General features: G+C 40.8%; 1 protein-coding gene across 2 annotated transcripts in view; it reads left to right on the top strand.

Annotated features, from left to right (window-relative positions):
* The first annotated feature begins 4,315 nt into the window (after positions 1-4,315).
* TMEM200A (transmembrane protein 200A) overlaps positions 4,316-26,452 on the top strand; it is an 89,434-nt gene continuing 67,297 nt past the window's right edge. For both annotated transcript variants that reach the window (XR_012517186.1, XM_010342996.3), the window contains exon 1: positions 4,316-4,886. The gene's annotated coding sequence lies outside the window, so the exon portion shown is untranslated. The remainder of the gene's footprint in view (positions 4,887-26,452) is intronic.

The raw sequence follows: 26,452 nt of genomic DNA, 5'->3' as shown, positions 1-26,452 counted from the left end.
GAAACCCCAAACAGAAAGATGATTTAGTGAATTTAAACATTTTATTTTGTCAACTGATTTAATATGGTTGTACTGTTTTGATTGAGCAGAAATTAGAGAATTAAATTCTTTTACAATAAATTTTCACCATGCCTGAGAGTATTACATTGAGGAGGTACCCCTTCTTGGGTTGAGGATGTATCACTCATACAGTGCCTGAGAGATTTGTTGAATATCTGCTACATGCAGAGCTAAATGTTTTACAATTATCATCTTACTATCAGTGAATACTTAAGTCAGTGTTATATTAACATATTAAAATTACTGGGACTTTATGGATAAGGGCAATGAAACCCAGAATAATTAGTAAAAGTTAATATTTTAGCCCAGCTGTTAGATTCAAAGGCTGTACTCTCTGTGAAACACCACACTGCTATCACTAAATGAAATGTAGCTAAAAAGGCAGCATTTGGACTGTGTTTCTGGAAGGGACTGAAGTGAAGGCTGATATAAGCAGAGCACCAGGGAAGTCAGAGTACACGTGAACTGTGCCCTAGTGCAGTGCTTTTCAAATATTAACATTCAGACAGATTACTTGAGTATGTTGTTGAGTTGCAGAGTATGATTTAATAGGTTTGGGCAAGGGTCTGAGATCTTGCTATGCTTACAGTTCCCCCGTGATGCAAATATTGCTGATTCTCAGACTATGCTTTTGAGTAGTCAGGCACTATTTCAGCACTATTTCAGTACCATGGACAGTGGAACAGGTGGGCCACCACTACCATCTTCTCATTTCAGTCCAATCTCTATTAACGTCTATGGGTAGACTCTTGCAACAAACACAGTCAAAATCTTTAAAAAGTAATTTTTGGATTTCTATAAGCTACTTGGTGATTATTGCCTTCAATTGTTGCACAAATCTGTTCAGAAGAAAAACTGGGCTTTGGAAGGAAGAGAGTGTGGCTCCTTTCGCATTTCTAAATGGTATGCTGCCAGTGCCCCTAAGGCAAAAAGAATCTAATCAGGTTTATTATCTAACAAGGAGGTATCTAATTATCTAATATAGATGATTCTGTATCTAATACAGAATTTATAAATATTTAAGTAGTCATATCAGCCTCAACATTATAAAATATCAATTTGAGAGGGGTTAGCACTGTTACTTGCACATTTAATGAACAGAAATTACCAACATCTTTCTACTGTGAAATCCACTGAACTATTAGTCAATTGTACATAATGAGAAAGAAAAAATGAAAGATATGACAAAGTGCTATTCAAAATCACACTGAAATAAAAATGACCTTAAAATTGTAATTTTAAACATATTCCTCCCTCCTATTTCCTTATTTCAAGAACAAAGTCAGAAAGTTCATTTTCTTTATTGACTGTACCCTCTACTTTGAAAAAGTGACTATGGCTGCCAGCAGAAATACTTCAGGGTCTTTAAGACTATCAATTTCACATTAAGAACAAAGCCATTCAGATAAAAATCTAGCAAACAATTCCATTTTTTTTCCCATTGAAGACATTTTTATTTTCTGTTTGAGGACCGCTTCTCAGCTCTAAAAATGCTATGGGCTAAAATGGCAAGAGAAATTGAAACTAATCCCACACAAACTTTCTAATAGCCCTTCCATTAGACTTGTTACATGGCCTCTTAAAAATACTGATTAATTTTCATTTCAATGTATGTTTACAAAATTTATTCATTAAAATTAATTGACATCCATTAGACTTTCATAATAGTATATCAAGAGTGAAAATGTTGATCTTCATATTTTGACATTTTTTTTTAAAGTTGATCCTTGATTCCAGATGAATAGTCTTTTTTTTTTTTTTTTGGATGATGTTAATTTCATTTTAAAAAGTTTGATGTGAATGTATATATGTTCAATTACATATATGTTGAGGACTCATAAGAATATTATACATATCATTTCATTCAATTCTCACAACACTTTGAAATAGACACTTTGTTCCTACTTAGATATGGGAGAAATGAAGTACAAAGTCCCTCTGTTAGTAGGTGGTTGAGCTTGGATTACTCTCTTCCTACTATGCACTCTTATAAGATGGGCTTGTCCTAGTGGAAATTTACACACCTCATATGGACATAGCAAAAAATATCATGCGTGAAGTATAGTGCTACTTGATGGTGAGAAGTAGAAAATAGATGACTTCTACCCATTATTTCAAAAGCAGATGTGCAGCTAAATTCAAAATCCATTACTGGCATGGTACATTCACTTTCAGATGGGAAGATATTGGCCATTAGTAAAGATAAATAATTTACCTGAGATTCCCTTCAGTACTCAATGTCAGGGAAAATTTATAACTAATATGTTGAGAGTTGCTCAGACTACCGAATTGCAGATAATCATCTATTTACAGGCCATTTTACCCATCTTCTCTGAGACTAACATCAATTATTTTTAAAAGAAATCTAAATAATTTCCTTTTTGGTGACCTTACTTAGTCTTTCTTCTTTCTTAGTAAATCACTAAAATCTGAGTTCATAGTTCATAAATGAGGAATCATCAATATCTGTGGCCTTAAGAATGTGCTTATTCCCTTTTTTCATGGCTCTTTTCAGTCTTTTTTTTTTTTTTTTTTTTTTTTTTTTTTTTTTTTTTTTTGAGGAAGGCTCATTCAATGCTTTAAATGGCTAGATGACCATTTTAAACATTTCGCCATGGGTCTTAGGATGTCATTGCAAATGATCTATGGACTATGAACCTATTTTTATTACTCATTCCTTAGCTGGCGAGGGGAACCAGAAGGTGTTCTTCTCAGGAGCTTTATGGACAATGTGGCTTCAGGGTATTTCTTTATAAAATACAGAGGCAACTAGGAGGAAGGTCCAATGGAAGCACACTCCTTTGATAGGGTGCTTGACAAATGAGTTTAAGAAAACCTAAGAGAATTGAGCAGGTGGCTGTGGGCTAGAATACTAGATGCAGGTGGGGTAAAAATAAAACTACAGATGGTTTATAAAGGTGACTCATCCTTCCCCCACCCCAACTCCTTTACTTTACTTTTCTTTCTTTTTATAAAACATTTTGATTGTGAAATCTCCACTAAAAACGCACAATCTCTATATTCTTCTAGTGAAGGCAAGAAGGTTATACCACAGGAAACCTGTTCCTACAGTCTCTTCTCATTGCCATATCTGCTTTTAAAGATTTTTTTTTCTAACGTGGAAATTTTTGCAGGGATCTCCTCCATCCCCCACCCATACATTGTACACCCGCCAGAAGCAAACTTTTCCTGAAGATGAGATAAACAGACCACATACTGAAATACACAAATATACTGCATCAAAATATCATACTTGCCTTCTAAGTCCACCAGAATAACATACTTGCCTTCTAAGTCCATCACTTAAAACACATCCAGGGACACAAGCGTAGCACATCCCCTGTGCATACCGCTGGCCTGCTCTGCTCAGGTCTAGGCGGTGGTTGAAATATCAGGTAATCAGTTTTACATGAAAACGTACTTACAGAATTGGTCTGCATATATAGTCATCACTGTCTTTGCCGAATTAGAGATGACATACTTTATGAACAGGACACAGTCTCCCCTCACTGGATATTTGAGGTCAAGGAACTTGAACCTCTCATTGGCTTTCATGTTTGCAGCTGAACAACCGCACTGCTCATCGAAGCCCCCTGCGCGTCAGTTCCCTCTGTCTCCCATTCCCCTCGCCCATGGTTCTTGCACGCCCCCCACCCCCCATAAGCCGCTGTCCCGAGCCCCTTGCCTTGCCAGCGGGACTAGCGGACGGGGCGGGCCTAGGCCGTGTGTTCTCCGGCCAGGTCTGGTTTTGCTCACGCAGCCCGCCAGGGGGACCCCGACCCTCCGGGCGGCAGCTGACGAGAAAGCGTCCGAGGGGCGTGGAGCCGGGGTCCTGCGGCGCCTGCTCCGGGAGCACCCCGAGTCGGCCGGAGCTCCCCCGCCGCTCCGGAGAACCGGGGGAGCCGGTGCCTGGCTCCTGAACCCGCGGTTCCGCGGCAGCGAGCGGCGGGCCTCGCGGGTGGGTGTGTCCGCTTCCGCACGCCGGCCTTCCCGCTGGGGAAGAGCGCCTGGAAGCCGGACTTTGTTCCTGAAGATGGGTTTTGCCTGCGGGTGATTCGAGCTCTCCAAGTGCAACTTTGTGGCCGGGGCGCGGATCGGCCGGCCTGGGGACCCGCGGAGGGAGGAGCGGATCCTGCAGCGTCCTCCAGGAGGAGGGTCGGCAGGACCGGGGTTCCCACAGGTTTGGGGCGGCGGAGAGCTGGGCTCCGTTCGGGATCGCGGGCGCGCAGCGACGCCCCTGGAAGCCCGCCCCGGCCCCCGCCCCCGACCCGCCTTTTCGGGGCTTGAAGGCGTGAGGTTGGGGCTGGGATCCGTCTGGAGCGGAGCAGAAAACTTTTCCCCTCCCAGTTCCCGGTTCCTTTTGTCTTTCTTGGCCGCGGCGGCGGCGGCGCCAGAGCCGCGACTCCCTCGCCCCTGCCCGGCTCGCGGCGCCCGGTGCGCTCCGAGGACAGGCGTGCCGGGACTCTGCGCCCCAGTGGCGGCGGCCCGCGTCGAGCACGGGCAGCGGGCGCGTCCCCTGCCCGCAGGCCACCGGTGCCCCCTCCTCCGGCGCGGGCATAGGGGCACCCCCACCCTCCGCCAGCTCGCGCCCCTCGCCGCCCGCCCCCTCGCCTGACTCATCCGCCCGCGGTGGCCGCACAAGCCCTGGGATGGGGAGGGAGACCGCGGCTGCCCGCGGCCGCTGAGATTCCAGCTGACGCCCCCGACCCCACCGCCGCCTTCGTCCGCCTCCAGAGGCGCCCGACGTCCCAACAGCTCCTGGAGTGAGACGAGAACTGAGAACCGGGAGAGGCGACCCGATCCCCAGGGCCCGGTGCTGAGGACAGGTGAGGGGAGGAAAGGGTGCTGCCGGGCGTGGGGAGGTGGGTGGGCGGCCACCGCAGCCGAAACCGGGCACTTCCCTCCGCTGCAGCCTCCAGAGTTAGGTAAACGCTGTCTCTACTGAAGTTTCGGAAATAAACCAAGTCCTCCATTGGGTCCGGATTCCCCAGTGCCCAGAGCCCCAGAGAAGCCGTGCGGGGCAGCCTCGGAGAACCCGGAGTCCTGGAGCGCCCAGCTGGGTTTCTCCAAGCAACACCCTCCTTTGTCTCGGTTCCTGAGAGTCAGCATTCTCTGTAATGTCCACAGCGTTAATTTATGATTGAGAAAAGTATGGTCAGGGTTTCCTAAAGCAGTATCTGGATGGGGTAGAATCTACACAGGCAAAATAGAGGCAAAGCAATTATTTGCAAAATTTAGCACTACTCTTCTCCCTGTATAGTCTTGTCCGAAGGAGAAAGGACTGGGGCTTTCAGGATTTGCTTCATTAATCATTCTTTTGCGATAAATTGTTCAAGCCAACACTTCACATTGTGTAGGCGAAAGCTCTCCGTGTGTGCTTACCTCTGTTTGATTTCGAGAAATGTGTGCGTGTGTTTGTGTGTGTGTTTTTAATAACAATTTATTGTTCAGTACCAGGCATTGGTAATGTCAGAGAGAAAGGCAGATGCAGCACATACATGTAATTGACTAATTGGAATCAGCCCCGTCCAATTAAAAGCTAACTGTGTTGTGTTTAAAAACTACTTAGTTTTTAAAACTAAATATGGTGTCTGGTGTATTTAAAAACTAAATATGTGGGACTAACGTGTCTCTTGCCTTGTCTCTTCTGAATACCTTCAGAAGTAGTTATGGACAACTGCGTAGAAAACACTTCAAGAATCGATAATTATTCTTTGTGAGAAAGAATATTGAACTCTCGGTTTTGCCGTCAAACCGAGTTCAAAGGCACACTTGCTGTAGAGCTTGTGAAAGCTAGTTATTTTGTCATTTCTTGAGTTATGGAAACACTTATCAAAAGACCTTCAGTTTGATATTTGGCTATTGATACTAGAAAATATTATCATTTTGTGAAAAGTAGACTAAATTTTGAAACTTTTAAAATCTTTGTTTTCCCACTACTGTTTGCCTACACAGAAGCAGGTGATTGTAGTTTCTTCTTTTTAAACACCTCAGGTGAAGAACATAAGTCCTTCTAAACAAAATAATACTTCCATTAAGTGGAAACTATAGTTAAATCCTTGATAATTTAACATTAGGATTTTTTTTTTTACTTTAAAAATACACACTAAGGTGTTTAGAATGATTTTTTAAACCAAGTCCTACTAGACAGCTCATAATTATGAGATAATTTAGCTACAATTTGTAACCCTATTTATAATCAGCTTTGTGGAAAGCCTTCGGTAAAGAGATTTCCAGGCAGTTAACACAGAAAGGCTGCACCTGTTGCTTTTGAGACAGGTTTAGGTAAATGCGTATAGTGTCTAAAGACACCCATAATCAGAAGGGATTCTTCAGGAAAGATCACAGTAAAGAGGGATGGCTGCACTTGTTACTTTAACTTAGAGAAATTTTTCGTGAGGCTTTTGAATACTTCCAAGAGTTAGATTGCTATATTTGGACTTGTGTAGTTTCAGAATTTTGACAATAGCTCATTGGACAGAAAAGGATAACTATTGACATATAGAGGGAGTGGATCTGAACTGATTGGTTAAATTCTCTACTTCTAATGACTCTTAGCATAAAGGAGAGAAATTCATATTTAGCTTAGGAAGATAGATAAGAACAAAGATAAAAGCAAGTCAAGCAAAATTAGTAGAGGATAAATAAGTCCTTGTAGTCATACACATTACTTATCAAATATAAGGTAGAATTTAAAAGAGGAGGCAGTTTAAAAATAAATTTTGTATAGTGTTACTCTCCCTAAACAGAACATCATGGGAAGTCTTTGTTGAGCAAAACACATTTGGAAAAATAACTTGTGTAGGGACAGAAAACCAAACCTGCAATGAGATGGACCTCATTTTATTAAAGAATGTATATATGATTTACAGTTTTATCAAGCAGATCCACTTGTTCCTGGACTTACACTATGTTTATCTGATACGTGCTCAAAAACTCAGAAAATGTCGATGAGTGCTTGTTGTGGTGTCATCCTAGCTTCCCGCCCCAGGACTCTGCTATGGGCTTATAGGCTGATGGAGAGAGGGAACTGATAAATGTACCACAGATCACCTGGAAGCTGAGGTGATCTGAGAGCATCGGGGACCAGTGCAGACTGGGAAGCAGCATAGTGGGTTGTAAAGGGCCCTGGATGGGAGTTGTCATCTTGACTGAGTCACTGATTAGGTGGCTGTGGGTGAGTTCTTCTGCCTTTCTGGTCCTTGGTGCCCTCTTCTGCAGAATGAGAGCTTTGGACTGGTGAGCTTTATGTTCTCTTTCTAAGACGCTGCAAGGCAAATTCCGCAGAATTAAAGAAAGAGAAATGATGTGTGTGGGAGGGTGGTTTGTAGGGTTTTGGTTGGAGGAAGACAGGCTGGAGGTCTTGCTGGTTGTATTGAAATGGAAATGGCAAAGAGAAGTAAAAAATATCTGGCCTGGGACATCTGGCCTAACATTGATTATCTGAATTGAACATACATAATAAAATAATAAAAATATCAACTTTCACTTAGTACTGGGTGGTTTTCCACGAATTTTCACAAATGATGGCAATTGATTTTCATAAGAACCCTCAGAAGTAATTAGAGCGGAAAGGCGATGAATCCGGGACTAATGCTGTGAAGCACAACTGCACCAGTGTGCTCCACTGCCTTTCTGCAGGATTTGTAGAGATAGGAGAAGCTAAAGCTCACTTTGGAAACTCTGAGTAAACAGGGAAGAGAGAGAAGGTTGGTGTCAGATTTTAGGTGAGGTTGAATTTCTGAGTAAGAATTTAGGTTACATTCTGGAACACAGAAGTCTCCAATTATGAGCTCAAGACTTCCTGAAATGCCTTGAATTCTGATTATTGATGTTTAATCTGATTGCTCCTGTTCTGTCCTCCTCCTCACCTCAGGTCCCCCTCCCACCCCCCACCCCGACCCACTTCCCCAGCAGGAATTCTGGAGGTTGACTATCACAGAGTGGTATGACTCTTCCAAGAGCTTTTCATGATGCTGGAAAAGGGAAATATATGCATTTCATATTGAGGATTCTGGGGCCATTGTATCATTAATTAATAGGATGTGTTCTGCAAGTTGTGCTTTGGAAACTTTGTCACCAGAGGTGAAATTACACAGAAGGCATAGAAATCTAGCAAGGTGTAGGATGAGCATCTGTACATTCCTTCCTGCAGAGCCCTAATCACTCTGCCCTGAGCACGAAGTGCATGAAGGGGGGACAAGTCCCTCACCACCCAATTCTGTGTTCACCACCCCGCTCTGTGTTCATGTAGAAGGGAGTTATTTAGGATTCATTTACTTGTATGTGTGAATATTTAACTAGGTAAAGCAAAAAAAGACTTACTGGCTCATGTGACCAGAAAATCCAATGATGGTCCTTGCTTCAATCATGGCTGGAACAGAGACGTACACAACTTTGCTGGGCGTCTTTCTCCCCCCATTTCTGGGCCCTACTTCTCTCTGGGTCAGCTGTATTCTAAGGCATTCTTTCTGTGCATGGAGAAAGATGAATGTGGGTAGTTCTAAACCTACATTCCTGGGCTTTTCACCTATGTGAGAGAGAGAGGTGTCGATTTTCTTCCAGGTCCCATTTATATAAATCTCCTTGAAGGGCTCTGATTGGCCCTGCTCCGTGGTAATTGAATTGGTGTCTGTGTCTAACAGAGTGCTACTCTGATTGTACTGGACTGGATTGTATGCCCAACTCTGTGTATATGTGGTTCTGGTGCTGGAATGAGGAGGAGGAGGAGGCTGGTTGGGCACCATGATAGGCATTTCTGTCAAGATTACGTGGAGGTGTGGTTCTCCCAAGAAAATAATGTTGCCAATCAAAAACGATATGTCTATTATTGGGAATAATTCCTTTTTTTGGGGGGGACAGCCATCTGCACAATGCTGTGGAGTTTGCACATGATAGCAACTCAGATGCCCAAGGTAACGCATATCCCATAAGTGGGACCTTCCTTCCAAGCAAAGTATAGCCCAGTGATGAAATAATGCCCTCACATTTAAACTTTATTAAATGGAGGATTGTTTCCAGAATGCTATTGAATGGGAAGCCACCATTTATTTATACCTATGCACTTCTAGCAAACATTCCTGTGCCTTATTTCCAGCCCAGAGATTTTGTTTTTAAAAGCCCTGCCCATCTAGTGATGATGAGATTGGAGATCCTCTACTTTGGCCATTGCAGAGCCAGTAGAAGTTTGAACAGGGAGCTGAAGTGATGAACACAGAACTATTGTTTATGTACAGTCATTGGATTGTTGGAAATGGGCAGAGGGGAGTGGCAGGCACAGATTAGGGTTGCCACTTAGGAGGCATAAGATGATTGGTTTCTAATTAGAGTACTGGCAGCAAGAATTTGTAAGCAATATTATGAAGTTCTTGTGAGGTCATATGTCAGGGTGAAGAAGCATCTGTGTTGACAGAAGCATTTTTGGAATGAAATAAACCAGGAGGGACTAGACTAATAAGACAGCCTGGGCCAGTAGGTGAAATGGCTGTGCATGGCACATAGGTCAATAGCAAATGGATTGTGTAGACAGGAGGCCTGTGGTCACCATGAGTCCTAGGGGCATGTATAGAACTGACATTTGTTGATCTCCTTAGTATGGTAGGTTCATGTTGCATACTTTAAAGTTATTATATTAATGTTATGTAAATCTCACAGTAGCCCTCCAATGAGAGAAAACTGAAAGTCAGGGAGGTAAATAACTTGCTGAAGGTTATGAGGTCATTACACAGTACAGCTGGAATTCAAACCCTGTGCAGTTGGACAACAAAGCCTTGCTTTAACCACTTTGCAATACTTCTCTTAAGCCCAAGGTCAAATCCACTGTATCGGGCTAAACTGAAGGACCAGCTAAAGGTTGGCCCTTCTGATAGGAAATGAGATTGCCAGAAGTCCAGGTTGAATAGAAGGCATAGAACAGAGATTATTAAGGTGGAAGTACATAGAATCCACGCATGCTCAGAGCCAACCTGAACAAGAATGCCAAGGTAAGACATTCTTGGAAAGGAAAAAATATCACATGCATCCATTCTGGGTTTGGGGTTTGGGGTATATCAAGGAATTATCAGGAAGTCGAACAGATGGACGGATCAATAGAACAACTGAGGTTTGACTGTTGATCTGAGAAAGGAACTCTAACATCTTCTATGGCCTTAAGTATCTGTCCTGGTGTAAGTCAGTAAGAATGGGCAGCTCCTCAGAGGGAGACAGGATTCTATTAGTTGTCAGGCACTATCAGGGAAAGGAGCTAACATTTGTAGGGTCATGTGCCTTAGATATGTAAGTTCACTAAATTTTCATTATAGTCCCAGAAGGGTAAATATTATGCCTTCCCACCCTCACCACTTTTCTTAAGCCAGGAAATGAAGTCTCAGAAGGTTAAGTGACTTATCTGAGCTCCTGGAGCTAGACTGGAAAGTGAAAGAGCTAGCATGGAACTCAGATCTGTTGGAATCCAGACCTCTTCCTAGATCTTCAGGAAGTCATCCTGGTGCTAGCAGGGCAAGGTCAATATCAAGTCTGAGATGAAAATGGGGAAATCAGCAGGGGCATGTGTTGTGAAGGAAGACAGTAAGCTAACTTTTAGACATCTGAGTGTGAGATAAGAGCAGACGGTCTGAAGAGAATTGTCCAGCAGGATTATATCCGGCTTTGGCAGAAAAGTTAATAATCTAGTAGGTTTTTTCCCCTCAGTACAGGATCTCTATCATTATGCAGGGTAGATACGTCAGCAAGTCAGATGTTTGGAAGGCTTAATTTAAGTCACCGATTTCAGTTAAAGAGAAGGGACCTCTGCCAGCTGCCATGGCCTGAATTTACCTTTATACATGCGGATTCTCTGCCCTGAAATGTGAAAAATAAGAAGTAGATCCATATAGAGAGGGAGAGAGAACACTGGCTAGCACATGCTGAATGTAGTAGGTTCCTGAAACACACTCTAGTTATAAAGGTGTATACTTGAAGATACTCTAAATAAAATGAGTTACTAATAGAATGTGAGTGACATCATTCCCCAACAAATGCAAGGTCAAATTTGTATCTGCTTAGGTGTGTGACTGGATGTGTGTGCAATTGACTGTGTATATATGTATGACAAGAAAGAGAATGAGAAGGTATATAATAATAGACATATTTATGAGAACCTTGTAGCCTCTTCGGAGAGGTAAAACCAACATGTGTAAAACTTTTAAAACAACTCAATAGAATAATATGTAAACAAGTGATTGCAATGCTTTGAAATAAAGCTGGTAGAGAGATCAGCGTATTAGAGGCTTGTGATACAAAAGCAATGCAGAAAAGGAGTAGGCTCTTTCTTGTGAGTAGTGAGCTAATCACAGAGGTGCCGATAGATTAGCAGCTGCTGGGGAGAAAAGAAAATATTTTCCTTTTGAGAATCAACATCTTTGGGTTTAAATGCAGGGTGAATCCAAAGAATCTCTGCACCGTCTCTAAGCTGAGGTTGGCATTGGAGAGATACAAATTTTGTTTCCCTTGGTAAAGGAAGTCCAATCGGCTTAGTGAACATATATGTGCAAGTATTTGTAATAAAATGGAATAAGCATTTCCGAAGAGATATTATATTTTCTAATCATAAAGGCAATACATACTTCCCATAAAAACCCTGGAAAATACATTAAGTATAAAAAGTAAGGGAGAAAATTTGCCTGTAATCTTATGACCCAAAGGCACTCATAACATTTTGGCGATTTCTTTCTCCTTATTTTTAATGATTTTTTCCATATTGGTTAATAGCATATTACAACCTACTCGGTTTGCTTAATCGTATGTCCTAAATATTTTCCAACTTCTAGGCAAGCTTTATTAATGTCAGTATAATATTGGATTATGTGGACATAGCATAATTCATTAACTATTCCCTTAAAATTGGACCTTTAGGCCATTTCCAAATATTTGGTATTATAAATGGCACTTTGATGAATCTTTATTCAAATTTCAGACTCTTTTTTGTGTATAAGGGTTATAAATGTATTTATATTCCATTTTATATGTGTTTACCAGATTTCTTCTTTAAGAAAGATTCATGGAAGGATAATTCTTGGGTCAAAGGTTATGAACATTTTCAGGCTCTTGGTACTTAATGCCAAACTGATTTTCAAATAAATGAAGTTGTGACTGACAGTGCATGGAACTACCGTCCATGTGCTCTCACTTGGTGGTGTTTTTTGTTTTTAAATTTAAAACTACCATTTTGAAAAAAGGAATAGTTAATGCTAACTGCTGATTTTGTTCCTTTGTTACCAAAATCTCCCTTTTAGAATGTAGACTGTGTAAGATATTGTGATACATTTCACTTTAAAAAATTTACAAGTGTTTCTGGACATGCAGATAGGGGCCCATGACAGAGGGAAAAGTAGCTAGTGAATGATTTTTTGAAAGCCAGTGTTTTACACATCCTGTAAGGGCGCTCTTCAGACCCTGGTGTGGAAAGCCTATGAGAGAAGATGATTGATGTAGGATGAGAGCCCCTTTTGGCAGAGCTAAACCCCTGACAGGCCCGCCTCTCTACCCTTGGGTATTAGGTCCTGGTAGACATGGAGTTTTCTAACTGCACTCTCCACTGGGGCTGTCACCCAAGTGAGGAGGAGGCCTGTATCTGTTTTGGCCATGGCTGTATCCTCAACAAGTGACCTTAGACCAAGTTGTACTGGGAGGTAGAATCTGAAAATGCCTGTTTTTTTTTTTTTTTTTTCTTTCAGACGGAGGCTTGCTGTTTCACCAGTCAGGCTGGAGTGCAGTGGCATGATCTCAGCTCACTGTAATCTCCGCCTCCCAGGTTCAAGCAATTCTCCTCCCTCAGTCTCCTGAGTAGCTGGGATTACAGGGGTGCACCACCATGCCCGGCTAATTTTGTTGTTTTGTTGTTATTTTTAGTAGAGATGGCCAGGCTGGTCTCAAACTCCTGACTTCAGGTGATCCACATGCCTCAGCCTCGCAAGTGCTGGGATTATATGCATGAGCTACCATACCTGGCCATGAAAATGCTTGAGATTTTTCCCCTAGAAAACTTCTGTATTAGTCACTGATAGCCCAGAAACAAAGATCCTAAATTTTGAAACTTCTGGTTTTTCTTTGTTTTCCAAAGAAAATTCCACCACATCACTATACTTAGTTTTTATGGCAATGAACTTTGACTTATTCCAGAAGGAGGAATTTGGATGTTACACATACTTTGCAGGATATTTTATTGTCTAAAAAACACTTATTAAGAGTAAAGGGAACTATTAAACTTACTGTAGCAGTCAATTTGAGGTGGTTTTTGAGTGCCAGTTTCAGTTTTTCCACAACGATTATATTCCTACAAAAATAATTTACAACTAAAAAAATATTTGGGTTTTCTTCTAAAAGTTGAAGGATAGTATTATTATACTGTAATAACTATTCTCCTTTAAGGATCTCAGTCAATAATTTTGAACACAATTATTTTCATTAATTTGTTCAACAAGTGATTATTTAGGGAGATTCAGCAGGTGCTGTTAAATTATATTTATGACCCATTTTGTCAAATGTGAGACAGATCTTTTTATACAACAATAATGCAGAACCCCGTGTGGGAATTCATGGCCTATACATTTGCTTGCTTACTTACAAGACAACTAAAAGCTCTCATAACATTCGTTAAAAAGTAAACTTGGCTCAGGAGAATGTTTATTCATTAATAAGGGATTCATTAAATATTTGTGCTGGCAGCTGGGGATCCAGTAAGGATCCCCAAAACGAAGAGTTATGGAGGAGCTTATATTGTAAATGGAGGAGACAAACAGGAAACATATAAATGAGCAAGGCAATTTCAGGCAGTCAAATGTGCTGTAAGGGAAGTCAAGAAATCTGATGTCACAGAGAGGGCATGGGCTCATTTAGGTCAGAGGGTCAAAGAGGACCTCTCTGTGTTTGACGAATTTGAGCTACAACCTGCAAGACAATAAGGAGCCAGCCTCACGTGTCTGGGGAAGGGGGCATTAGAGTAGGTTTTATACTCAGTGCACTGGAAAGCCATTAGAAGGTTGCTCTTTTGGAGCATGATGTTTGAGGTCATTTATTAAAAACGAGTGTTGAGATGAAGAATGCAAGTAGTACTTCACTGTAATGATGATATTGGTATTGGGAGCAAAAACAGTGCTCACATTTGAGGCTACATGTAGCTATGCTCAAGAGATGTCATATATCACCATATGTATGTCTACCTACAAAGGGGCTTTAACATAAATATAACATGTGAATATATTTAATAAATATATAAATGTAACTAAATATAAACAGCAATTTCAATAGAATATAGAGAGCTTAGTAAGTCCATCAGAGTTTTTGTTAGGTAAACCTTGTATTCTTCAACTGAGCCTGGCATTATGACTTGTACATTATATGCATTTGGTAAATGTTGCTAAATTAACCATATAAAATATTCTACCTTTAAGAAAGAAATTACCCAAGGATATAAAATCACATTAAATTAATTAAATTATTTTCACATTTAATTATTGTTACATTAAATAATTATCACATTCAATTAATTATTTATTTTTTGAGACAGGGTCTTGCTCTGTCACCCAGGCTAGAGTAGTGATGTGATTTTGGCTCACTGCAACCTCCCCCTCCCCGGTTCAAGTGATTCTTGTGCTGGGACTCCACAAGTAGTCTCCCAAGTAGCTGGGACTACAGGCATGCATCACCATGCCCAGCTAATTTTTGTGTTTTTAGTAGAGATGGAGTTTCACCATGTTGGCCAGGCTGGTCTTGAACTCCTGACCTCAAGCAATCCACCTGTCCTTGGCCTCACAAAGTGCTAGGCTTACAAGTGTGAGCCACTGCACCCAGCAAAATCACATATAACAGTATTTTTATGAAAAGACTAAGCCACTTTTTGGAAAAAAAAAAGAGATAATATGTTGCTTATACTCTTAAATGTTAATAGTAATTTTAAATCGTATTGAAAATGTTAAAAATTGAAATATTGAAAAATAAAAAAATACACAAGTTTAATCATCTTCCTCACATAAATTCCTTTTCCTTCCTGGTTAAGTAGAAATCTCTGGAAAGTCCACATTTTAGATAAAGATTTTATTAATATCACGTGTTCTTATCACACTTTACTTGACGTGGAAATTCCTTATTTTATAAGTCCCCCAATTCTCGAGCTAACCTCTATTCAGAAATTTCTGTGCATAATTGAATATAAGATAATAACATGTAATTAATGTGGCTTGTTAATGAATATTTAGCTCAGTGTCTTCTGGGAGATCTATTCAAATATACTTACTAAGTCATCAGACATATATGGAGAGCATGCTAAGTGCTGGCCGTTGTGTTCTATGCTAAGAGCATCACAAGCTTTTCTCAAGAAACTCACAGGCTAGAGAGGCATCAGGTAATACTCTAAGTACTTAGAGCAAGGGAAAGAGTTTTGCAATAAGATGATATATGGGACTTCCTGAGTCTAAGTTGGGGTGGCAGTAATGAGGAGTGAAACTGAATTAATTCAGGAATTCCTTAAATCTGGTATTTGGTTAAGTGATTTCAAAAGACAGATTACAAAAAGAAGTCAAAGATATAAAGGCAGCACATGGGCTAGGCGTGGTGGCTCACGCCTGTAATCCTAGCACTTTGGGAGGCCGAGGCGGGTGGATCACCTGAGGTCAAGAGTTCTAGACCAGCCTGACCAACATGGAGAAACCCCGTCTCTACTAAAAATACACAATTAGCTGGATGTGGTGGTGGGTGCCTATAATCCCAGCTACTTGGGAGTCTGGGGCAGGAGAATCACTTGAACCTGGGAGGCGGAGGTTGTGGTGAGTCCAGATCGCATCATTGCACTCCAGCCTGGGCAACAAGAGTGACACTCCGTCTCAAAAAACAAAAAAGAAAAAAGAAATAATAAAAGCAGCGCATGCCATCCATCTCCAGGTAACAAGGTCACCCACATCCCAATTCTCATTTCTAGAGCTACTGCCCTAGGGATTCCCTGTTCTACTGCCCCAACTGCCAGAATCTCATCTGTTTATTGGGCAGAAAACCCATCTGGCTGCAGGCCTCTGGGACTCATCCCTACCTAGAGTCCCATGAGCCCAGCCTCCCTTCTTCATCCTTCTGCATGTGGGGCTGCATATTGACTCTTTTGTCTCCGGGTACAGCGACCTAAGCTGCTCTTCCAAGTCCTCCTGCAGTTTTGGATTGGAAGAGGCACCCATCCTGCTGCTTTCATTTCCAGTAGAGCCTCACTCATTTGTTCCTTTATTTATTCATTCGATAAATATTTTCTGAGTATTTACCATGTACTATTTTAGGCACTGGAAATGTAATAGGAAACAAATTTCCTGTCTTTATGAGCCTTATACTCCAGCTGGGGAAGACAGGCAGTACACATATAATTTATTGTGACAAATAATAAGAAAAATAAAGCAGAGCCCAGGGACTAAGAGCAATTAGGATGGGGGTAGAGCGGTATGGCCAAGGAAGGCCTTTCTGTTAAGGTCTGACATTTGAGCAGAGACCTGAATGATGTGACGGAAGAAGTCATTAGAATATCTCGGGAAGGAGTGTGCCACAGGAGGAATAGAAAGGGCAAAGGCCATGAGGAGTTGGCGTATTGGGTGGGAGTTGGCTTGGACTGTGTGAGTAGCATTCGTAGCCTCACTGTATGAGGCTCACAGAGGGTCTTGGGGTCACAAGGAAACTTTGGACTTCACTCTGAGTTGTATGGGAAGTATCTGCTAGGAGCCTACCTCTATCAATGCCATTTTCATGTGACCACATGATTTCAGGCCCATCAGTAGGGGTTTTGGTGGTCCCAACTCTCACTTTTATTGTTAGTCTCAGAAGAAAATATACAGTGAGTAAAATCCCAGGTGTCTGCATTGGCTATGGGCCCTGCCTGATGGGGCCTGAACTCAAATTCAATGTTCTTAGAAATCCTGTGGTCATGTGAAAGTGATATTGATAAATATCTTGAGTAAGAATAGCCCAGAGAATTCCCAAGCCTAATGGGAGATATTTTAGTTTGGATGATGTTTTAGTTTATTTCATGCTGCTATAACATGAATATCACAGGGTAATTCAAGAAGAAAAGAAATGTATCAAGTTCTGGAGGCTGGGTTATTAGAGTGCTGACAATATCAGGGTGCTGGCAACTGGTGAGGGCCTTCTTGCTGTATATTCTCATGGCAGAAGGCAGAAGGACAAAAGCGTGTGGGTACAAAAAAAGAAGGGGCTTGAGCGAATTCTTTTCATGAAGAAACCATTCCTGTAATAACTAACCCACTCCTTCCATAATGGCAGTAATCCATCCATGAGGACAGAGGCCTCGTGGCCTAATCACTTCTCAGGGGTCCTACCTCTGGATACTCTTGAACTGGGGATTAAGTTTTTAATACTTGAAGTTTGGGGGACACATTCAAACCATAGCAGGTGTGAACAAAATTTTGTTGTTGGTAGAGAGCTGTAAAGAGAATTTTTCAGACAACACTGTGTTAAATTGAAAAATAGTACAATTTAGAAATTTAGAAAAGGAGACAAGGGGACTTTCTTATAAAGGGTTACAGCCTGCAGGGTGACATTCTGACAGTCTGGGAAGCATAGCCTCCAGCCAGAAGCCAGAAACAGATATTCAGAGGGAGGGACAAAGGAAACAGGAATTCATGCTGAATGTAGTGGCCAAATAAGCATATTCAATAAGCCATAGGAGGAGTCATAAATATTAATGAAGAAACATGCACATGCACGGTTGAGCTTCATGCCTCTCTATGGGTCCCATATACAAAAAATGGTGGGGTTAGCATGATCTGTGGGTGGATCTTGCCATCCTCCATTGTCGAATGGTGAAGGATACAAATGCAGAGGATACAAAAACCCTTACTGTGCCTTCTCCATAGACTGGCCAGAACCAGTCGGTGTGACTAGTTAGGGCATGAGTTCAGTATCACTCACATTAAATTTGAGATACCTGTGAGACATCTTAGAGGAAAGAGTACAGATGGGACAGATGAGGCAGGACCTCAGAGATGAGTCAGGAGCTCAGACAGATGGGGCTGGTGCTCAGATGAGAAATACAGAATGGAGACTTAAATTTAAGAGTCATTAGTATGTAGCTGATAAATAAAGCTGTGGAGAGAATAGAGATTGAGAAAAGGAGAAGGCTTAGGAACAAGCTTTGGGGATTTCTCTATTTCAGGGTCATCAGAGAGCATACCGAGAAGCAGCAGCCCTAGTAGTGGGAGAAAAGCTGGGGTGTGCTGCCGCTGATGAAAGCTCCATGATATTAGCAATAAAGCTTTGTTCGCACTTGGTCCTTACTGAAGCCCTTTTTGAATATTTGGGTTCAGTATCTTCAATTTACTTTGTAAGTGCAACTCTGATGCAGTATAACCTTAAAATTTTTGAATGAAATGGGATTAAAAATTACTGAAAATCTTTTTTTGAATTCCATGTCATAGTTGTTGATACTGTTAGAGCAGAATAGACACAGTCATACCTTCACAATAAAATATTGATAAAATAGTGCATCTGAAGGTTGATTTCATGATCATGCTGATGACTAATCTATTCTTACTGTCAACTCCGTTGCTTCCTTCCAGTTGAGTAGGCCTTTATACTTTTTTAAAGCATCTGCAGGCTTACGACCAGGTGACATATTATTTTTGTTATAGATGTTTTTAAAGCCACAAATAGAAGTTTAAGCTATTTGCCAGGACACTATAAGGAAAGTATAAAATTTAAAAGAGAAGTGCTCAAATAGCTAGCAGAAGACTCTGAAGGCTACCCTGGCTTTTATTATGAATGCATTTTAGCTCATTAAAATTGACAAGAAAATACAACTTTTATTGGAGGTTGCTTTTAGCCTTTCCATTTGGGAGCTTATCTTGGCCCATTCTGTATGTGATGGTGCACCCTGAGGGAACATAACATCCTTGTTCTTATTTTCCTACAGTGAATTATACACCAGAGAGTCACTGGTAGTACATGAAATGGATATGAAAAAATTAAAAATCAGCCTTGTGTGAGCATTGTCAAATTAGGGGTGGCTACATTTATTTTACATTTCTCTAATATACCAATGTAGTCTTTTCATTTCTTATAATATTTAAACTATTAAAAAATTAAGGCTGGATGTGATGGCTCATACCTGTAATCCCAGCACTTTGGGAGGCCGAGGTGGGAGGAATGTTTAAGCCCAGGAATTCAAGGCTGCAGTAAGCTAGCCTGTGCAACAGAGCGAGACCCTGTCTCTAAAAAAATAAAAATTAAGTTTCAGAAGTAATTTTTAAAATGAAGTTATCAAAGCACCTAATAATGTCTAATATATCTGCAGTACTCTCTTAAGTTATGACTTAGAAGTATAAAGTGAAAACTTACCTAGACATTGGTTGTCTGGGAGTTAGCATGGTGCCATTCAGGGTCTCCTGTTTAATAAGAAGCATCCAGTCAATCATGTGGCACCTTTCTCTTCTTATCTGAATGCTTAGAAGGGGAACTTATCAGTGGTCCTATCTGTCCTGGCATAAGTATCTGCCAGTTATGGATGACCTTTATCAGCCATGTGTCATAAGAAGCAGTGCTGAATATTGCTGGCTGTATTTGATGATCCATCCTCTTGTCTGCCTCTAACCAAAAAAATATAATTTTGCTTTTTAAAATCTGTGCCTTTGGGTGAACCACCTCTGAAGATGGCCCATGAGGGGAGTGGAGCTGTTTTCCTGATCAGGGAGGATATTTATATTTGCAAAAGTTGACTTCCCTTTGGACACGTACATCAGTTGCAGAAGTTGAGTGAAGAACAAGTATCAGCCTCGGATTATGGTGCCAGACACTCTAATAATTCTCCCAGTGCAATCATCAGAGAATGAATGTCCACCATGTTTCTGTGACAACAGCAGAATGTGGAGGGCGGTCCCAAAGCTGCCCTGTGTTATGCCACACAGACAGGATGATATTGCACCTGGACAATGGGAGGCTACTTTTTTTTTTTTTCCTTTGAGATGCACAAATTAAAAGTTTATGGAACGACAGTGTCATTTTAAAATTCAAATCTAGGAACCAGAAAGGTTTATTTGGTTTTTACTCTCGAGTTCCATAGTTTATCTAGTAGAATTTGAGAAATTGCTGACTGAAGGTTAACATTTGAAAGGCTGGTTAACCGACCTGTCTGCAGCTTCTATGATCTGTGGCTTCCTTTTACATTCACTCCAGAACACACTGCCATCTGGCTGCCTTACTTGAGTGACTCTCCTTCAAAGATAGTTTTAAAGATATGTAGTGAACCTTTTATGATTTGGGCTACTTATGATTCAATTGAGATTTTGTTTGGAAAAAAGAATTCCATTGCCAAGGATAATTTGAAAATCACAGGAGGGTTAGAGCATTACTACCTAAGATCTATGAAACCTTGGACAAATTACTTCACCTTGTGAGTCCCAGGTTAGTGTAGGGCAGCATGATCACCTTAGGACTTGCGGGGGGTGGGTATGAAAGGTCATGTAAGTGACGACGCGGCACAGTGTGTGGCACAAAGTGGAGACTGCTCAGTGTCATTCCCTTCCCCACTGGCAGGCACCCATGCGCTATTGGAAACAACTGTTAGCTCTGCCTGGATGGGAAGTCTTTGCTGGGGAAGCATTTTTCACTCTTCTAGACCCACCTTCCATTAGTTCATCTCTTCCATGGAGTCTTCTCTGTCCTGTCTCAGGAGAGTTGGTTGCAGCTTCTAGCACCTTCAGCTTTGCTCATACCAGCAGCTAAGCTTGTATGGAATTACAGTGACTGGTCTATCTTCTGTGTTTAGCCTAAACCCATGGCTATAAGTGGTAGAAGTGGACCGCATGTCCTTAGGACTACAAAAAGAGTTGAGTGGAGAGTGGAACATGAATGAATTTTTTTTCCATTTAGTGATTTTACCACTGGCAATGTTACCAAAAATTAGAGCCCATATCAGCTCTGTTGATGGAGAATTGAGTGCTTGATTTTTGGAGACTAGTGGATTGATTCAGGGGAATGACTGCAGCCCCAGTGAAAGTATCCCCCTTCCTCTGGCCTTCAAGAACTTCTCCCTCCAGCTTCTTGGGGCAGAGGCGAGGCAGTGGCACGAAGCAGGAACATTTGTGCTATATGTGAAGTCATTTGTCTGTGGCCAGGTTTCTCAAGGCACCTGTTTGGGCTCCCTAGTGACTTTAGACCAGGAAGCAAACCATCTCACCCAGAAACTGTGTGAGTTCCTTGAGGCCAGGCTTGATGTCACACTGTGTCCGCAACTCCTCCTTATGGCCCCCATCTATTTGTTCAGGCATTATTAAATTTGTCACATTCAATTGAATTAGGATGGCAGCTCCATGGGATTCATTAGTTGTCTGTGACATCAGGCAGGACGGTGTCATTCAACTGAGGAACATGTCATATCAAACCAAGGGCATTAATAAGCTCAGAAAAAGCTACCCTAGGCTTGGAGTTTTTCTCTTCCTGATTGCTAGGAAGTCAGCAGTGCTATCCTGGAGAGAGTGAGATGCTGTGAGGTGAGCGCTATCCTGGAGAGAATGAGACGCCGTGAGCTGAGCAGCAAGTTCCAGCATGCTGACATTCCACAACAGCCAGATGGGGAGTATTCATGGCGGGGGATAATCCACTCCCATTCTTGACCTTATTCACTTTGATGTTTGAAACATGCATGATGCTATCTTAATAAAATTGAAATGTGAACACTTGAATGCCTGTGATGGAAAATAATCTGGTTCCCATAGCCATCTTCACTCAGCTGTATCCAGACATGGCTTTTTGGGTCTCTGAAAATACTGATCAATGAATTATGAGCTGTTGTGATTTAAAAAAAAAAAAACAGTATTTTTAGTTTTCTTTTAATTTTTAGTGTTTTAATCAATCACATGTGGTTGGCATTGATATAAAAATGAATATCAAGACATGGTAAATATTGTCTTCATTATGAGTACAAAAGATTATTTTTTCCTTTTTAATATTTTTTGAATAATTCTGACAAGTATTAATTTTGAAGGACACGAGGCCCAAAGAAGTTTGTAGGAATAATTTATTCAAATTATATGAGAACAGAAGAGGCTGGGTACGGTGGTTCATGCCTGTAATCCCAGCACTTTGGGAAGCTGAGACAGGCAGATCCCTTGAGATCAGAAGTTCGAGACCAGCCTGGCCAACAAGGTGAAACCCCAGGTTTATTAAAAATCCAAAAAATTAGCCATGTGTGGTGGCGCATACCCATGGTCCCAACTACTTGGGTGGCTGAGGCACAAGAATTGCCTTAACCTGGGAAGTGGAGATTGCAGTAAGCTGAGATACCGCGACTGCACGCCAGCCTCAGTAACAAAGTGAGACTCTGTCAAAAAAAAAAAAAAAAAAAAAAAAAAGGAGAAATCACTTGTAAGTACTTTCTCAACATTGTAAGCTGTTTTTAGTCTTTTATAAAGAATAAGCTTGCTGTTTGTCAATGATTTTTTGTAGTTTATTATATGTATTTATTATGTTTTTTTGTAAACATGAAATTTTTGTAAGCATACCTTTCTAAAGGCTGTATAATGGTCTGTTAACTGTATTTTTATTTTTGTTTTATTTATTTATTTAAAGGATTTTACTCTGTCTCCCAGGTTGGAAAGCAGTGACATGATCATAGCTCACTGTGTCCTCAAATTTCTGGGTTCAAGGAATCCTCCTGTCTCAGCCTCCCGAGTAGCTGAGACTACAGGTGTATGCCATCATACCTGGTGAATTTTTTTTAATGTTTTATAGAGTTGGTGGTCTTGCTATGTTGCCAAGGCTGGTCTTGAACTCCTGAACTCAAGTGATCCTCCTACCTTGGCCTCCCAAAGTGCTGAGATTATAGGCGTGATCCATGTTACCTGCCAAAAAATTATTGTTTTTAATTAATAAAAAAGGAAATGTTAATTGTTGTGAAACTTCAAACTTTCCTTTGCAATTTCCTTGATTCAGAAAGGAATAGCATGTTTCCGATATGTAATCATTCGATAGTTTTATTTTCTATCAAGCTTAACCTTTGAAGTGATGATCAAATTACGCTGGTCAACAGGTAGATATCTCTCCTATAAAATTTTCTAGCAGAATAGTTTTCCTTTTTCTTTAAAAGTTTGAGGATGTTAGACAGTTCGGGATTATTTTTGCTTTTCTTCTAATATACAAAAATTTACATTTGGTGTACATTTGTTATTTTTTTGCTAATGGATTTATCTCTATCACAGCATCTCATCCAGTGGCAGAGAGAAACACGTGACCATTCAGTCATTTCTGACATATTCTTTTGGATACAAATATGGAAGAATATAGTCAGAGAAAAGTAGTCTATATCTAGAAAGAGGATTTGCCTTGTTGACATTATGCTTCATGCATGTGCATTTGCAACATTGTCAATTATGGAGCTCACATAAGAAAATTTATTTTTTAAAATTTATTTTATTGCATTTTAGATTTTGGGGTACATGTGAAGAACATGCAAGATTGTTGCATAGGTACACATGTGGCAGTGTGATTTGCTGCCTTCCTCCCCATCACCTATATCTGGCATTTCTCCCGTGTTATCTCTCCCAAACTCCCCACCCCCTGTTGTCCCTCCTCTATTTCCCCGCAACAGACCCCAGTGTGTAGTACTCCTCTCCCTGTGTCCATGTGTTCTCATTGTTCAGCACCCACCCATGAGTGAGAACATGCGGTATTTCTTACTACACAGAGCCACTGAAAAGGACGGAAGAGAGCCAGGGCTCTCCTGGGACACCTGGCTCTGGAGGTGAGTGACAGCAGGGAATGATGTCAGGGACCTGGGACACTAATCACCACCTAGATGGTGACTTTTTATGATGATTTCTGTAATGGGTTTAGTCTTCCAGTGATCTGACTGCATTTATTTAAATTCTAAACAGAGTTTATTGGTGGAACTTTGTCAGGCAGTTCTTTCGTCAACTTGGTTAAATAAACCAGATGTCTTATTTGGACATTTTAAAGTTCCTTGCAATAAGCACTTTTAAATTGAGATAGAGATAGGTCTCTGCTCTAGTAAAACACTCACTGTAAAAATAAGTGTATAGGTCATTTTATAGCATAGGCTGTTTTAGCAAGACTGCTCCTCATTCCTCTAGTTCTTTTCTCTCCACACAAATCCCCAAGAGAAAGGCCCTTAATTAGAAGCTTATTGTCTACAGAAAAAAATAATTTTCTTTGCTCTTCTATAATTTCAAAATTACATTTGTTCTGCTTGGAATAAAAGGAGGTTTATAACCTTGTTAACTGTAATCTTTCATGCTGTTTTTCTTTTTGAAAACCTTCTCTAAGAGTCTGAGCATTAGCCATTTCATGATGCTATGTTATCTCACATTATTTTATGTAAAGTATAGAAATAATTTTCAGATGAATTTTTGGGGATCACCTTTTGCCCTTTGGTGAAAGGTGCCTTAAAATGCAAAATGAACAGTTGAGAAAATAATCCTTCAGTTGAAGAAAATCCCATGTTTCTGAAATAATGTTGATAATCTGAAGAAAATTGTTTTGTATATTTGTAAGGGGACTCTTGAACTCAAATTATCTAGAATTTTTCTTTATTCTTTATTTCACTTGTGTGTATATATCTAGGTATGTAACTTGGTTTATAAAACAACTAACATTCAGTTTTGAGAGAAAATAATTTATTGAGACAGTTTTTTGGTTTTTATTCTCTGAAGTAATCCCAGCCCCATGCCTCAAAGATAAATGATCTCTAATACAGTAAATCCAGGAGCTTGAACGGGGACCAATCTCATTCACTGAAGCTCAGAGGAACGGTTAGAGGTACGTGGGAGTGGCTTCTGTGTGCGGCACTTGAGTGTTTCAAAGTCTTGTTTGCCAAAAGGACTAGCCACTGAGTTCGCTTAGAACAGGGCTGAAAACTGCTGTGGACTAGAATTCTGCTTGTCAGAGCAAACTGATTACTCTAAAGATGCACTGTTTATAAGCTACTCTTGAGTCACTAAAGGAAACTATGTTATTATCAACCAAAGAGTGGCATATGGGAATTGAAATTGATGATCTTTTTAGACCAGTAGAGAGAATCTAGGGAAGAGATTAGGAAAGCTCTAACCTCTTCATCTTAGATGTCTGGTTTTTCCCTCCACATAGATACAAAATTAAATCCTTAACCCTTTTCAACATCAATGTCTAGTGCAGAAAGGAAACCATAGAGCTTTAGAAGATATTCTTGGTGATTAGCATTGAGATTTTGTTTTCACCAAAAAATTCCAATGAACAAACCAAAACCCCCGCAAGAACTAAGAAGAATGTCATCTCAAGAATTAGTGAGAATGTCCTTCTCAGATAGGAACTTGGGGCATTTTCAAATAAAACAAATTTGCCTTGCATTAACATACTGTTACTTTAAAACTATGCTCAAAGGCGCATTCCTTTTTCTTTGCCAGCATCATTTGGAAGCCAGGTTTTTTATAAGGCACTCCTGTGGTACTCCCAGGCACTTTTTCATGGAGAACCTATTTCTTTTTATTTTTTTTATTTTTATTTTTTATTGTTATTTTTTTAATTGCATTTTAGGTTTTGGGGTACATGTGAAGAACATGCAAGATTGTTGCATAGGTACACACATGGCAGTGTGGTTTGCTGCCTTCCCCTCACCTGTATCTGTCATTTCTCCCCATGCTATCTCTTCCCACCTCCCCACACAGGGAAGGGAGCACTACACACTGGGGTCCGTTGGGGGGAAATGGGGGAGGGATGGAGAACCTATTTCTAAACCTAAAACCTTCCAGTTGTGGTGGAGGCAGTCACACAGTTTATTCATCAATAATCCTTGAATGCTATTGAAGTGAGTGGGCAGAAGATGGCCTTTAATTATCAATGCTAAAAGGACTTGACGTTTAAGATTCTAATTCTATAATTTTGTGACAATATGCGTTTCTTATATGAAGGTAGTAGTGCAAGATACTGAGATGCCTAAAAGGAAAGAATGTTTTTAACCCATGTTTATAGTAAAAATAATGTAACATCATTAAAGGTCATTGCAAAATCTTCTGTAATTCCTTTGTAGCAGAATGGATATTTTTATTTGGATAGAAGTTTGTTGTTGTTTGTTTGTTTCTTTGTTTGTTTGTTGAGACAGAGTCTTGCTTTGCCACCCAGACTGGAGTGCAATGGTGTGATCTCTGCTCACTGCAACCTCTGCCTCCTGGGTTCCAGTGATTCTCCCACCTCTGCCTCCCGAGTAGCTGGAATTACAGGCAAACACCATAATACCTGGCTAATTTTTGTACTTTTAGTTGAGACAGTGTTTTACTATGTTGGCCAGTCTGGTCTCAAACTCCTGACCTCAGGTGATCCACCTGCCTCGACCTCCCAAAGTGCTGAGATCCTATGTGTTAGCCACTGCACCTGGCCTGGTTAG

Source organism: Saimiri boliviensis, chromosome 4, assembly GCF_048565385.1.
Source record: "Saimiri boliviensis isolate mSaiBol1 chromosome 4, mSaiBol1.pri, whole genome shotgun sequence".
NCBI lineage: Eukaryota > Metazoa > Chordata > Mammalia > Primates > Cebidae > Saimiri > Saimiri boliviensis.
Note: the sequence above shows the minus strand (reverse complement) of the source record. Positions and strands in the feature narration are given on the sequence as shown.